This window comes from Mustela erminea, chromosome 5 (assembly GCF_009829155.1).
Source record: "Mustela erminea isolate mMusErm1 chromosome 5, mMusErm1.Pri, whole genome shotgun sequence".
NCBI classification, from domain to species: Eukaryota; Metazoa; Chordata; class Mammalia; order Carnivora; family Mustelidae; genus Mustela; species Mustela erminea.
In genome coordinates this window covers 115,896,896-115,913,666 of record NC_045618.1, presented here as the reverse complement: position 1 = coordinate 115,913,666, position 16,771 = coordinate 115,896,896, and the positions used below count along the sequence as shown (strand labels likewise).

At 40.3% G+C, this 16,771-nt stretch overlaps 1 protein-coding gene and 1 pseudogene across 2 annotated transcripts in view; one reads left to right on the top strand and one right to left on the bottom strand.

Annotated features, from left to right (window-relative positions):
• SLC39A9 (solute carrier family 39 member 9) overlaps window positions 1–16,771 on the bottom strand; it is a 63,948-nt gene that overhangs the window by 20,405 nt on the left and 26,772 nt on the right. The gene's annotated exons all lie outside the window — the stretch shown is intronic.
• On the top strand, window positions 10,057–10,433 carry LOC116591584 (annotated as a pseudogene).

The window sequence follows — 16,771 nt, the reverse complement described above, 5'->3', positions numbered from 1 at the left end:
CCTTTTCTTTCTTTTTCTGGCCAGGACCCCAAATACAATGTTAAATACCAGTGGCTGAGAGGAGATGGCCTAGCTTTGTTCTGAATCTTACAGGTGTCTTAACCATGGGTATTCAAATACACCCTTTCTCAGTAAGGAAGTTCTTTCCTAGTTTGCTGTACTTTATTTTAATGAAGGAGAGTTTAATTTTGTCAAACTCTTTTCTGTACTTGTTAAGGATGATCAAACAGGGCACCTGGGTGGCTCAGTGGGTTAAGCCTCTGCCTTCGGCTCAGGTCATGATCTCAGGGTCCTGGGATCGAGTCCCACATCCGGCTCTTTGCTTGGCAGGGAGCCTGCTCCCTCTCTCTCTCTGCCTGCCTCTCTGCCTACTTGTGATATCTTTCTGTCAAATAAATAAATAAAATCTTAAAAAAAAAAAGATGATCAAATAGTATTTCTACATTATTCGATTAACATGAGTTAAACTGGTTTTTGAATATTATTCCAACCCCTACTTTATATTCCTGGCATAAACTCCTATTGATCAAGATGTGTTATCCTTTTCTTTTTTTTTTTTTAAAGATTTTATTTATTTATCAGAGAGAGAGGGGGGGAGAGAGCGAGCACAGGCAGACAGAATGGCAGGCAGAGGCAGAGGGAGAAGCAGGCTCCCTGCCGAGCAAGGAGCCCGATGTGGGACTCGATCCCAGGACGCTGGGATCATGACCTGAGCCGAAGGCAGCTGCTTAACCAACTGAGCCACCCAGGCGTCCCGTGTTATCCTTTTCTTATACTGCTGGATTCAGTTTCCTACATTTGGTAAAGGAGTGCTGTGTGTATATTGATGAGCAGTATCTGCCTGTAACTCTTTTCCAGTAACATCTCTGAATCACACTGGTATCTTAAAATGAGTTGGGGTAGGGACACCTGAGTGGCTCAGTGGGTTAAGCCTCTGCCTTCGGCTCAGGTCATGATCCCAGGGTCCTGGGATCGAGCCCCACATCGGGCTCTCTAATCAGCAGGGAGCCTGCTTCCCCCCACCCCTACTGCCTGCTTCTCTGCCTACTTGTGATCTTTCTCTCTCTCTCTGTCAAGTAAGTAAATAAATAAATCTTTAAAAAAAAAAAAAGGATAAAAAAAATGAGTTGGGGTGTTCCTCCAAGAGACAGACAGAAAGGACTTCCTTCAGCCAATACATTTCCATTTTATTGATTTAAAAAAGGTCTATGACTATCAACAGTTATTCTGATGTTAAGTAGTATTTTTAAATTACTGAAATGAGATTTATGATGTTTTTTAAACTTTTAAGACCGTGACCTAAATAGCAAAAAATAAATTTTATATACATGAAAAACTAAATACAGGGGTGCCTGGGTGGCTCAGTGGGTTAAGCCACTGCCTTCGGCTCAGGTCATGGTCTCAGGGTCCTGGAATCGAGCCCCGCATCGGGCTCTCTCTGCTCAGTGGGGAGCCTGCTTCCTCCTCTCTCTCTGCCTGCTTGTCATCTCTCTCTGTCAAGTAAATAAATAAAATCTTTAAAAAAAAAAAAAAAAAAAACCTAAATACAAAGTTTCACCAAACAGTGAAGCTTATAATGGTTACAACTCAGTCTTCCATTTCTTTCTCTTTCCCTTTTTTTTTTGTCCCTCTACCAGGCTCTTTTTAAATGCTGGTCACAAGTCCAACTCACTAAATTTATCTGAAGACCCACTGAGTTGCTACCTTCAGTTTGAAAGGGTTATTGGACTCAGAGGAGAAATGAATGATTTTAGAATAAGGGGCACTTTCTGGAAATTAGAAGCCTGGGCTGCAGTGGTCAACTAAAGAGAGCTGAACATTAAACAAGCCTAAGAGAAAAGAGTGGGCAGGTTGTAGGTGTCCACTTGGTTCCTTACACAAAATAAATTGTTAGCAGTAAGGATGTTAAGCCAAAGAACTGACTGAAAGCTCAGAGATGAAAAATAATTAAGTTTCAAAAGGAGGCCAAGAATCTTGAATTAGTAATGCTGAACAATTAAAATGAATCCTTGTGGTAACATGACTGTATTTAGTTTGTGAAAATCATTGAGCTGTACCCTGCCAATATGCGTATTTTCCCATTTGTATATTGTTGTATGTAATATTTTGATAAGAATTAATAAATTCAAAATGTAGTATTCTGGTGCCCAATACTGAGATGGCTGCACCCATCATTCTTCAACTAGGGTCTTCTTTGTTAGCTGGCTAGTTTAGCACGGTCTCAAAAATGTGAAATAAATGAACTAAAACATCTTGTTTTTGCTAAAGACAAGGCAACTTTGGGTATACTTCCATTTTTTTTTTAAGATTTTATTTATTTATTTGACAGACAGAGATCACAAGCAGGCAGAGAGGCAGGCAGAGAGAGAGGAGGAAGCAAGCTCCTCGGGAGCAGAGAGCTCGATGCAGGGCTTGATCCCAGGATCCTGAGATCATGACCTGAGCCGAAGGCAGAGGCTTTAAGCCACTGAGCCACCCAGGCGCCCCAGGTATACTTCCATTTTAATATAGATAACAATGATTTAATTCTTCATATTTATAGATGTTAAGAAACTGCCATGTGGGGCATCTGGCTGGCTCAGTCAGTAGAGCGTGCGACTCTTGATCTAGGGCTGTACGTTCGAGCCCCACGTTGGATGTGATGACTTTAAAATAAAATCTACTTAAAAATAAAATCTTTAGGGGTGCCTGGGTGGCTCAGTGGGTTGAGCCTCTGCCTTCAGCTCAGATCATGACCTCGGGGTCCTGGAATAGAGCCCCACACTGGGCTCTCTGCTCAGCAGGGAGCCTGCTCCCCGCCCCACCCCCGGCCTGCCTCTCTGCCTACTTGGGATTTCTCTCTCTCTGTCAAATAAATAAATAAGATATTTTTATAAAAATTAAAAAAATTAAATCTTGATTAAAAAAAAAAAGAAGCTACCCATCAGAAGTAAATCACAGAATTTTGGTAGCTACAATTTTTGATACAATTTAGAAATACGCTACTGGAGGGGATCTGAATGATTACATTTTCATAAGGTACCCACTTAACACCTAACCTGGGTTCCCACCTCTCCCTTTGCCTATACTATATGCGTGAGTTAATGAATCCATGGGCCCTCCATGCTGCTTCTCCTGCGCAACAACTTGCCTCTTGAGACTCACCTTGGAAGTCCACTCTTCCTTGAGATTTCTGTGTCCTCTTCTCCTCATCATACACAGCACACTGGGCATCTTTCTACCATAGGTCTTACACCTCACTATACTATAATTCAGACATCAGCAAATTACAGTACAGGGCTGGTGCCTATTTTTGTAAATAGAAATTGCATTGGAACACAGCCACGCTCATTTGTTCACAGATTATCTATGGCTGCTTTCACACTATGACACCAGGGTTGAATAACTGCAACAGAAACCATATGGCCCACAAAGCCTAAAATATTTGCTATCTGGCCTTTCACAGAAAATGTAAGCCAACCCCTGCTGTTACTGATGCTTATTCATTTTCCACTGGCTGTGAATTCTTGAAGGCTGGGGCTATATCTTAGATCTCTGAACTGCTAAAAATCAAATCAATAGAAAGCCAGAAATCTAGCAAATACTCAACAAATAAATGCTGAAGGCAAAAAATGGCCTTTACTTGTATAATTTTTTAATGTGGCATTTCATTTCAAAAGTTCCAGCAATTAATTATTTTCTATTTTTTTCCCAATGAAAATGACTTGATTTTTTATTAGCCAGGATAATCACAAGTTAACTGTTATACAGAATGCAAGACAGTAATGTATTTGTTTAAGTATTTATGTAACATACTTACTTAAAAATATTTTGTAGTAGTCCGAAAAAAAAAGTTCCTTTCTACGGCATCAGTGTTAAAACACTTATTTTAATAGTATGTCTGTATTTTTCCACTTGGCACATGAAATCAGTTTTCCAAAAGAGCAATGTTTTTATTTTTGTTTATTTGAAGGAATCTGAGACTAAAAATATTTCTCTGTGATTCTTCCATTAAACCAACCCTATTAGTCATACTTCCATTCTTTGTTTATATATACAGATCCACAATTTTCTAGACAAACCCATTCTCCATTTCCTTTTCTTTTGTTAACATTAATTTTGGTCCCAATTCCAGTCAGCATCTTTCTTCAAGCCTGTGTTCACATTTGTTTCCAGATTATTAATTCAGAAAATCATTTGGACTGACAGATTTCTAGAGACTAATTCAGGTCATTTCCTTTTGTATTACTTTCCTCAAGCAACTTTTCCACTGTGAGTCATTTCTGAGGCAGAGATTTGGCTATGGCTTCACTATCAAATATATATAAGTATACTCTGAAGCACCTCGATGACATTTTTTCCCCTTAAAATCTGTCAATTTTAGAGAAAATACAGTTCACTTCAGAGTACTGTCAGGTCTTTAAAATGGAATGTTTCCATTTATCATCTATCTCTCTATCTATCTATCAGACACAGAGAGAGCGTGCCTAATCTTCGACAAAACAGGAAAAAATATACAGTCGAAAAAAGAAAGTCTCTTCAATAAACGGTGCTGGGAAAACTGGACAGCTAGATGTAGAAGAATGAAACTCAACCATTCTCTTACACCATACACAAAGATAAACTCAAAGTGGATAAAAGACCTCAACGTGAGACAGGAATCCATCAGAACCCTAGAGGAGAACATAGGCAGTAATCTCTTCGATATCAGCCACAGCAAGTTCTTTCAAGATATGTCTCCAAAGGCAAAGGAAACAAAAGCGAAAATAAACTTTTGGGACTTCATCAAAATCAAAAGCTTCTGCACAGCAAAGGAAACAGTCAAGAAAACAAAGAGGCAACCCACGGAATGGGAGAAGATATTTGCAAATGACAGTACAGACAAAAGGTTGATATCCAGGATCTATAAAGAACTCCTCAAACTCAACACACACAAAACAGATTATCATATCAAAAAATGGGCAGAAGATATGAACAGACACTTCTCCAATGAAGACATACAAATGGCTATCAGACACATGAAAAAATGTTCATCATCACTAGCCATCAGGGAGATTCAAATTAAAGCCACATTGAGTTATCACCTTACACCAGTTAGAATGGCCAAAATTAGCAAGACAGGAAACAACATGAGTTGCAGGGGATGTGGAGAAAGGGGAACCCTCTTACACTGTTGGTGGGAATTCAAGTTGGTGCAGCCACTTTGGAGAACAGTGTGGAGATTCCTCAAGAAATTAAAAATAGAGCTTCCCTATGACCCTGCAATTGCACTACTGGGTATCTACCCCAAAGATACAGATGTCGTGAAAAGAAGGGCCATCTGTACCCCAATGTTTATAGCAGCAATGGCCACGGTCACCAAACTGTGGAAAAAACCAAGATGCCCTTCAACGGACGAATGGATAAGGAAGATGGGGTCCATATACACTATGGAGTATTATGCCTCCATCAAAAAGGATGAATACCCAACTTTTGTAGCAACATGGATGGGACTGGAAGAGATTATGCTGAGTGAAGTAAGTTAAGCAGAGAGTCAATTAGCATATGGTTTCACTGATTTGTGGAGCATAACAAATTATTTTCTAGACAAAAAGTGTTTTGTTTTTCTTTTTTGAGAGAGTGCATGTGAGTGGGGGGAAGGGTAGAGAGAGAGGGAGAAAGAATCTCAAGCAGGCTTCACATCCAGTGCAGAGCCCAACGTAGGGCTCAATCTCAGGACCCTGAGACCATGACCTGAGCCAAAATCAAGAGTCAGACACCTAACCGACTGAGCTACCCAGGCACCCTAAGAAAAAGATTTTTTTTAATGGAAATAAATTATAATCCTTTAGTCTTCTTTTAAGATAATTGTGCACATGCTTTTTTATAAATTCAATAGGTAACAGATATTTATATTAAATCAGGTGACAGGTTATGCTAAGAGTTTAGATAAAAGCATGGGTTAACATGTTATTGAAGGGTGTTAGGCAGGGTGCCTGGGTGTCTCAGTGGGTTAAAGCCTCTGCATTTGGCTCAGGTCATGATCTCAGGGTCCTGGGATCCGGTCCTGCATCAGGCTCTCTGCTCGGCAGGGAGCCTGCTTCCTCCTCTCTCTCTGCCTGCCTCTCTGCCTACTTATTTAAAAAAAGGGGGGGGGGGTGTTAGGCATGCTATTATTTGTGAACAATGGCATCATAATTTTTAAAGGCAATTACTTTTTGGATGTCTATAGCACTGAAACTAAACAGTAAGCCTAATTACAACTTTTTTTTTTTTAAAGATTTTATTTATTGGGGCGCCTGGGTGGCTCAGTGGGTTAAGCCGCTGCCTTCGGCTCAGGTCATGATCTCAGGGTCCTGGGATCGAGGCCCGCATCGGGCTCTCTGCTCAGCAGGGAGCCTGCTTCCCTCTCTCTCTCTCTGCCTGCCTCTCCGTCTACTTGTGATTTCTCTCTGTCAAATAAATAAATAAAATCTTTTAAAAAAAAAAAAAAAAGAAAAAAAAAGAAAAAAGAAAAAAAGAAAAAAATGTTTTATATATATATATACATATATATATACACATATATATACATATATACATATATATGTATATATATGTCAATCACATCTTCTTTATCCATTCATCTATCAGTAGACACTTGGGTTGCTTCCATATCTTGGCTATTGTAAATAATGCTTCAATAAACACAGGGGTACATATATCTTTTTGAATTAGCATTTTGTTTTCTTTAGGTCAATACTCAATAGTGGAATTAGGAGTTCATACAGAATTTCTATTTTTAATTTTTCGAGGAACCTCTTTACCATTTTCCAGTGGCTACATCAATTCACATTTCCACCAACAGTGCACGAGGGCTCCCCTTTCTCTGCAACCTCGCCAACACTGTCTTCTGATTGTCTTTGCTTCTAGCCATTCTGACAGGAGTTAAGGTACTAGCAATGCTTTCTTTAAATAATTTTGGAACTTTTCTTTTTACTGCTTAAGGGTCAAGTTTATGAATCATAATAAAATTAACATTACTGGGGCGCCTGGGTGGCTCAGTGGGTTAAGCCTCTACCTTCGGCTCAGGTCATGATGCCAGGGGCCTGGGATCGAGTCCCACATGGGGCTCTCTGCTCAGCAGGGAGCCTGCTTCTCCTCATCTCTCTGTCTGTCTCTCTGCCTATTTGTGATCTCTCTCTCTGTCAAATAAATAAATAAAATCTTTAAAAAAAAAATTAACATTACTTCATAGTCATACCTGCTTTTGATATAAAATAGTATTGAATGAACTGATCAGCTATCTCATGCAGACTGACACTGACCAAATTTTGCATTCCCCAAAACCAAAACTACTTTTTTTTTTTTAAAGATTTTATTTATTTATCAGAGAGAGAGGGCGAGAGAGCAAGCACAGGCAGACAGAATGGCAGGCAGAGGCAGAGGGAGAAGCAGGCTCCCTGCCGAGCAAGGAGCCTGATGCGGGACTCAATACCAGGACGCTGGGATCATGACCTGAGCCGAAGGCAGCTGCTTAACCAACTGAGCCACCCAGGCGTCCCAAACCAAAACTACTTTTGAGGAAAATGCTGCTGCTACTGATGATATCTAAATGTGCTGCACATTCTGGAGGTAAATGAAAGAATAATTTCCAACATTTTTTGAGAAATCACTTCTATAAGTACTTAATTTCATGAATTATAATTCTGAAGGGGTTAATACTTATTTTGATGTAAAATTTTGGCAAAGAAGTAATATGTCAGCACCATATAATAAATATTGCTTGAAATAAGTGTGCTGTTGATTGAGGTTTCTCCTAAAAGATTTGAATGCTTATCATTAAGTGGAATTTAACTTTATATAAAAACATGAAATACTCACTAGAATATACACAATGGTAAGCCTTGATTTTATTTGCTAACATTAAGCAAAAAAACAAACATAAACCCTTTTTAAAGTGAGTGATGATCACCTTAATGGTACATACACAAATTAGTAATGGAACCTGGGTCTTGAATATTAATTTACCCATTCTTCCTTCTACTCTGGACAAGGAACTGAAACTAGCAAAAACTGGGATCTGAAAACCCAGCTATAAATTTAAATATATTAAGTTGTATATATATGTTACTCATTCATGAATAAGCTTTCAGGTTATTATGTCTGATTACTCAAGACATTGGCTGGTAATTCATTAGCCAGGACATGTTCCACGTCATACTCCCTGCTGCAAAGTACACAAACCAACGGTGTTATGACTGGACCCTGTACATCAGACTTATCTTTCTCCTGCCACTAAGAGAGTATTCAGCAAATCATTATGGGCTTACTTCTTTGCCTAGATGTTTACATAGAAATATTTCCAGTTCCATCAGTATGATATGTAGCTGTCCTTTGTCACAGACATACATTAACATCAAAGGTAACAGAATCAATTTACCCTTTGAATCCATTTGTTGAAGCTTCTCCTTCAGATTAACATATGCTTCTATAAAAGAAACAAATTTTCAGGTAGTCTGGCTTTTTAAAAAGTGATCTCCAGTTTTGTTTTTATATTTTTGGCCTTTGTTGATTGTTTTTTAATTTCTTAACTTCTACTCATAACTTACAACTTGTTACAGATCTCTAATATGTATTTTTTTCTAACAAAGACAAATAGTTCATCACACGTGGCATGTATTTTTAGTAATAAGGACAGAATAGCTTCTGCTTAATGATGACATATTATTTCTCATGTAGAAGAGAAAACCTGATCACAGTCAATTGTATAAAGCTGATATTTTATTTTTTAAGCTATTATTTATTTATTGGGGGGGGGACCACAAGCAGGCAGAGGGGCAGAGGGACAAGCAGACTCCCCACTGAGCAGGGAGCCCAACGTGGAGCTCCATCCCAGGACCCTGTGATCATAACCAGAGCTGAAGGCAGATGCTTAACTGACTGGGCCACCCAGGGGCCCCTAAAGCTGACATTTTTAAAGGGATGTTAATTAATGAATCTTTGATCAAAATATTACTGTTTTAATTTTTTTTATTTATTTTTTAAAGATTCATTTATTTACTTGAGACAGAGAGAACGTGCACATGCATGTGAGCAGGGGGAGGGACAGAGGGAGAGAATCTTCAAGCAGACTCCCCCTGAGCCCAGTGAAGGCGTACTCCAGCTCAACTCTGGGCTTTGATGCCTCAATGCATAAGATGATGACCTGAGCCAAAACCAAGAGTCAGATATTAAGTGAGCACCCAAATGCCTCATATTTAATTTTTTAAGACTTATTTGTTTGCGAGAGAGAGAGAGAGAATGCACACATGGGCATATGCATGGGGCCGGGGGAGAAGGGGCAGAGAGAGGCAGAGAGAGTCTCAAGCAGATTCCCCACTGGGTGCAGAGTCTGATGCAGGCTCGATCCCACAACCCTGAGATCATGACCTTAGCCAAAATCAAGAGTCCAACCCTTAACGGACAGATACACCCAAGCATCCCTAAAAAGAAGAAAATCTATTGTAAGATTTCTTCAGGAACACTTGAATGGCTCATTCAGTTAAGTGCCTCTTTTTTTTCTTTTTTTAAAAGATTTTATTTATTTATTTAGCAGAGATCACAAGTAGGCAGAGAGGCAGGCAGAAAGAGAAGGGTAAGCAGGCTCCCCACTGAGCCACCCAGGTGGCCCAAGTGCCTAACTCTTGATCTCAGCTCAGGTCTTGCTCTCAGGGTCCTGAGTTTAAGCCTTGTGTTGGGCTCCAGGACTCAAAAAAAATTTTCTTCAGCAGACAGACACTACAATGGTGATTTTAAATTCCTTATGAAGCACATCATCTAGCAGACTATCATTAAGATAGGGCGCCTGCGTGGCTCAGTGGGTTAAACCGCTGCCTTCGGCTGCGTGGCTCAGTGGGTTAAGCCGCTGCCTTCGGCTCAGGTCATGATCTCAGGGTCCTGGGATCGAGTCCCGCATCGGGCTCTCTGCTCAGCAGGGAGCCTGTTTCCTTCTCTCTCTCTCTGCCTGCCTCTGCCTACCTGTGTTCTCTCTGTCAAATAAATAAATAAAATCTTAAAAAAAAAAAAAAAGAATGTAGGCTTCATTTTTTTTCCCATGCTGACAGCACTCTCACAAACATGGTGAGTGTTCCTAAAACCTACCAGACTTTCTGCAAGGAAGTTTCTGTAAGTACCAACCCCACAAAGTGACACAGTATAAGAAAGGCAAAGATTCTCTTTACACCCAGGGAAAACAACATCATGACAGGAAGAGTGGCTATGGTGGGCAGACTAAGTGGATTTTCTGGAAAAAAGCTAAAACTCCAAAGACGACTGTGCTGAGGGTTAAATGTGTTGAGACCAACTGCAGATCTGAGAGAACGCTGGCCATTAAGCGATGCAAACAATATGAACTGGGAGGAGACACGAAGAGAAAAGGCCAAGCGATCCAGTTCTGAGCTTCGTATTTTATTATAGTGTGAAGACAGTAAAATCCTGAAGTATGTTCACTTCATTTGGTTACAACTGGCCTTTTAAGAGGAAAATAAACTAGCACCATCAATAAAATTTTCCTTGTGGTGAAATTTAAGGTTAAAAAAAAAAAGTGTAGGCTTTGGAGTAAGACTGTCTGGGTTTAAATGCTGATGGTGACACTTACTAGCTGACTACCCTGGACATGTCATTCAATCTCTTTGCGGCTTCATGTCCTCATCTGTAAAACAGCACCCACCTCAGATGGCTGTTGTGATGATGAGACAGTTAATGTGAAGGGCTCCACGCGATACCTGGTATATGCTACGGGCTCGCTAAATGTTCAGGAACATGGTTATATAATAAATGGGATTTGGGAGATTCATTTTTAAACAACTTACATCATACAATTTATCTGAGTATCAGTCAGAAACAACAGTGAGTAATAAAACAATGTTGGGGGAAGGGAGAGGAGGGATCAGGGAGAAAAGCAGAGATCAGACATTTTAATAGACAAAATAAGAAGTAGAAGAGATAGAGATCAGTCCCCCATCATCCATGTTTCAGAATCCTGAGGATAAAGTGTAAGAATTTTTTGTTGTTGTTTATTTATTTATTTATTTATTATTATTATTATTTTTAAAGATTTTATTTATTTATTTGACAGATCACAAGTAGGCAGAGAGGCAGGCAGTGAGAGAGGAGGAAGCAGGCTCCCCACTGAGCAGAGAGCCTGATGCGGGGCTCGATCCCAGGACACTGGGATCATGACCTGAGCTGAAGGCAGAGGCTTTAACCCACTGAGCCACCCAGGCACCCCTATTATTATATTTTTTAAGTGTAAGAGTTTTATTTTTTTTTATTTTTTATTTTTTTTTAAAGATTTTATTTATTTATTTGACAGACAGAGATCACAAGCAGGCAGAAAGGCAGGCAGAGAGAGAGGAGGAAGCAGGCTCCCTGCTGAGCAGAGAGCCCGACGCGGGGCTCGATCCCAGGACTCTGAGATCATGACCTGAGCCGAAGGCAGCGGCTTAACCCACTGAGCCACCCAGGCGCCCCTTAAGTGTAAGAGTTTTAAAGAGCTCCATTTTTATTAATGAATGACAGGCCAAGAGTTAGTTAAATAAAACAGATTTAACCCTCTCCCTTTATTTAAATGTAGAGCAAAATGACAAAACCATAAGATAACTGTACTTCTCTAAAAAATATGATATGTGGCATTCGTGGACAAATTTAGTGAAATAATCTATACTGAACCATTCCAGATAACAGTTCCAGTAACTATCCTAACAATTTTGAATAATACAGTTTTCAGGTTTCTATTTAGGTCTTTTTTTTTTTAAGATTTTATTTATTTGACAGACAGAGATCACAAGCAGGCAGAGAGGCAGGCAGAGAGAAGAGGAAGCAGGCTCCCTGCTGGGCAGAGACTCCCCCCCACCCCCATGCGGGGACCCTGGGACCATGACCTGAGCCGAAGGCAGAGGCTTCAACCCACTGAGCCACCTAGGCGCCCCTCTGTTTAGGTCTTTGACCCCATAGCTTGGCCTTTCTCAATATACCAACTCTCATGTTCCAAAGAATTATGGTGGTTTCAAATGTAACCCCATGGTAAACAAGCACCACAGTCCTCAATAGATCATATTTTTATAAAAACTTATTTCTGTAGAAAGACAGTCTTGTCACAGGAATGCTGGTCTAATTCCAGTGATTCTAGAGCTATAATTATAGAAAAATATGTGAGAGGTTCCTTTTTACATTAATTGGTATTTACTAATGCTTATTAAAGTGCCAGAGCACTCAGTTAACATGATCTATTGAGCTCTGAAAAAATATGTTAATTATCATAATTATAAGGTCCACAGAAGAACTAAACTATAGGTTGTAGTAAACATGTACACAAACTCCTTTCTTGAAGCTGGGAGAAAAGCTGGTTGGATCTATAATACAGAAAAAGAGGGAAAGGGTGGGGGGAGAAAAAGATAAAGCAGTAGAAACAAAAGCAATGTGACTAATCTCACCAGTGTGCAGACAGATGTGGAAAATGTGGCGACAGCTTACAGTTACTGTGACGGTTAAGCTACCTTAAAGAACTTTCCACAGAGTGGGGTATCAATATTTTACTTTTTAAAAAGAATGATGGGGGGGGCACCTGGTTGGCTTGGCTGGCTAAGCAACTGCCTTTGGCTTGGGTCATGATCCTGGAATCCCAGGATAGAGTCCTGCATCGGGCTCCCTGCTCGGCAGGGAGTCTGCTTCTCCCTCTGATCCTCCCCCTTCTCATGCTCTCTCTCTCTCTCTCAAATAAATAAAATCTTAAAAAAAAATAATGGGGACTTCTGGAGCTGGCTCAGATGGAGTAAACCCAGTGTCGCCTCAATCACACAATGATTACTATAAAAACTCTGGACAAAACGCCCAAAAAACTACCTAAGGACTACACAGGTAAATAAAAGCCAGAGAAGAGAGGGCAGCAAAAACTGGAAAACAAACCTTGTCCTTCTGGCCAGAAGACCAGGGAAAGGGGCTGCTGGAGGATGTCTCTATGGAGGGAAACCACCTCTTTATTCTTTCTCAGTCCAGGCTTGAAGACAGTCCCAGTTGGAGAACAGCATGGCAGCAACAAAGGCAGTGAAAACCTCCAGAAAAACACCATACTTTTGGCCAGAGTGGTCGGAAAAGCACAGGGTCCGGGATGGAGTTGTGGTGGGGGGGGGTGGATCTGGTTATTCTGTTCTCTCTTTTCTCCAGCCACTTTGGCCTGAGGGCACCCCAAGTTACACAGAACTGTGCAGTGACAGCACAGGCAGCTACAACTCCTAGAAAAAACCCATCTTTGTGGCCAGAGGACTAGGTAAAGGGTCCTCTGGGAGCCAGGGAGTGTGAGACGAATACTGGAGAAGAAACAGCTAAGGAGGGCTCCCCTAACAGTTCAAATGGCACAAGTCCCAGACTTACCCCTGAACTCTGCAGGGATAGAACATACCCAAAGCAGCATTACAAAGGCTTTGAAAACTGAACTAAAATTAAAACCATCACACAAAAAGGCACCACAGAACTGGCAGCCTAAAACCCACCAGGCTAAAGGACCGCTAAAACAAAAGAAATAAATATTCTCTAGAGGATTTTGAAAGGACCCAAAGTTCCAAAATACATTATTAAAAATGTACAGAATACAACCCAAACTTGCTTGACATACAAAGAAACAGAAAAATCAGGGAGCCTGGGTGGCTCAGTCATTTAAGCATATGCCTTCAGCTCAGGTCATGATCCCAGGGTCCTGGGATTGAGTTCCATGTCAGGCTCCCTGCTCAAGTGGGGAACCTGCTTCTCCCTCTGGCCCACACCCCTGTCTGTACTCTCTCTCACACACTGTCTCAAGCGCACGATCTCTCTCTCAAATAAATAAAATCTTAAAAACAAAAAACAAAAAACAAAAAAAACAGAAAAAAAAACCCAGACCAATTATGAAGGGAAAAAAAACACTCAATCCAGTCCCAGGGCAACTCAGATACTGGAATACTCAAGACTTTAAGGCAGCTATTATAACTATGTGCTCTGGGGGTAAAGGTAAAAACAGTTCAAATTAATGAATGTCATTTGAAGAAATAGAAACTATACAAGGAAAGCAAGGAGAAATTTCAAAACTGAAAAATGTAATATCAGTACAGTAAATTCACTGAAAGGCTCACTAGAGGACTGATGATCACAAAGGAAAGAATCAGTACCCTTGGTTACAATGACAGAATTGAACAGTATCAGTAGAGACCACATGGCTCCCAAAGTCTGACCTGTTATAGAAAGTTTGCTGACCCCTGTCTAAATATACCAAGTAGAAGACAGATTGTCAAATCAGATTTTATTTATTTATTTAAGATTTTATTTATTTATTTGACAGACAGAGATCACAGACAGAGATCACAGGTAGAGAGGCAGTCAGAGGGAGAGGAAGGTAAGCAGGCTCCCCATTGAACATAGAGCCTGATGTGGGGCTGGATCCCAGGACCCTGGGATCATGACCTGAACCAAAGGCAGAGGCTTTAACCCACTGAGTCACCCAGGCGCCCCAAATCAGATTTTAAAAATATGATTCACTTATGTGCTGTTTACAAGAAATTCAATTTAAGGGGCACCTGGGTGGCTCAGTGGGTTAAGCCTCAGCCTTCAGCTTGGGTCATGATCTCAGGGTCCTGGGATTGAGCCCTGCATTACGCTCTCTGCTCTGTGGGGAGCCTGCTTCCCCCACTCCCTGCCTGTTGCTCTGCCTACTTGTGATCTCTCTCTTTCTCTCTGTCAAATGAATAAATAAAATATTTTTTTAAAAAAAGAAATCCAATTTAAATATAGTGAATGCCATATAGGTCAAAAGTAAAAGGATGAGGGTCACCTGGGTGGCTCAGTCATTAAGTGTCTGCTTCGGCTCATATCATGATTCCAGGGTCCTGGGATCAACCCCCACATGGGGCTCCCTGCTCAGTGGGAGGCCTGCTTCTCCTTTCCCCACTCCCCCTGCTTGTATTCCCTCTCTTGCTGTCTCTCTCTGTGTCAAGTAAATAAATAAAATCTTTAAAAATAAAAAATGAAAATAAATAAAAGTAAAAGGATGAAAAAAAGATATATCATGTAAACACTGATCAAAAGGAAACTGGAGTGGCTATGTTAATATCAAATAAAGCAGACCTGACAATAAGAAATATTACCAGGAATAAATAGGGACATTACATAATAATGAAAAAGGTCAATTCACCAACAAGACATAGCAACCCTAAATGTGTAAACACCTGACCAAAAAGCTTTAATGTAGATAAAGCAAAGTAGAAATCAATAAAATACAAAGCAGAAAAAATGAAATCAAACATGGTTCTTTGGGAAAAAAATTTAGAAGAAGATATTACTGCAGACATTAAAAGGATAATAAAAGATTTCCATGAACAACTCTTACTATGAATAATTCTTCAACTTAGAAGAAACAGGTAACTTGAATAATTTTATATTTATTAAGGAAATTGAATTCATAGCTAAAAACCTTCCAACATAGGAAACTCCAGGCCCAGATGGTTTCACTGGTAAATTCTCACAAATATTTAAGGAAGAAATATATATATATATATATATATATATATATATATATATATTTTAAAGATTTTATTTATTTATTTGACAGAGAGAAATCACAAGTAGGCAGAGAGGCAGGCAGAGAGAGAGAGGGAAGCAGGCTCCCTGCTGAGCAGAGTGCCCGATGCGGGACTTGATCCCAGGACCCTGAGATCATGACCTGAGCTGAAGGCAGCAGCTTAACCCACTGAGCCACCCAGGAGCCCCTTAAGGAAGAAATATTTTTTATTCTATACAGTCTCTTCCAGAATGTAGAGAAGGGAACACTTTCCATCCCTAAGAAGCCAGCACTCTGACAGCAAAACCATAGAGACATTGTAAGAAAAGAAAAGAAAACCACAGACCAATACTCCTGACGAACAGAGATACAAATATCCTCAACAGGATCTTTTTTTTTTTTTGACGGACAGAGATCACAAGTAGAGCAGCAAGCAGAGAGAGGGAGGAGCAGGCTCCCCGCTGAGCAGAGAGCCGGACATGGGGCTGGATCAGACCCTGCCGAAGGCAGAGGCTCTAACCCACCCAGGCAACCCTCCTCAACAGGATCTTAGCACATGGAATCCAGTCATGATAATCCCTGCCCATAAGGGGGGTGGCATATGCATATTTGAATATCATCGTACTTCACCACATTAACAAACTCGATAAAAACTCTCAACAAATTAGGAATAATAAAAGGAAACTTCCTTAACCTGAAGAGGGAATCTTTGAAAAATTTATAGCTATCATTCATTATACTTAATGGTGAAAGACTGAGTGAGAATAGGGCAGGGCTGACTACTTTCATTCCTAATCAACCTCATACTAAATGGTCTAGCCAGAGCAATACGGAAAAGAAAAAAAAATTTTAAGCATATTGGGGGAAAAAATCATTAAAGTGTCTCTGGAAAAGAAAGCATTAAACTGTCTATATTCATAGATGATATGATTGTGCACCAATTCACAAGGAATCCACAGAAAAGCTCCTGTAACAAGTGAGTTTAGCAAATTTCTATATCCTAGAATACTGGAAATTGAAATACTTTTTAAGTATCATTTACAATCACACTATAAACAGGAAAATATTTAGGTATAAGTCTGACAGAATAACTGCAGATCTGTATGCTAAAAACTGTAACACTGGGGGCGCCTAGCTGGCTCAGTCAGTGGAACAATTGAGTCTTGCTCTTGGGCCTGAGTTTGAGCCCCATGATGGGTATGGAGGTTACTCAAAAAAAAGGGGGGGGGCACCTGGGTGGCTCAGCAGGTTAAAGCCTCTGCCTTC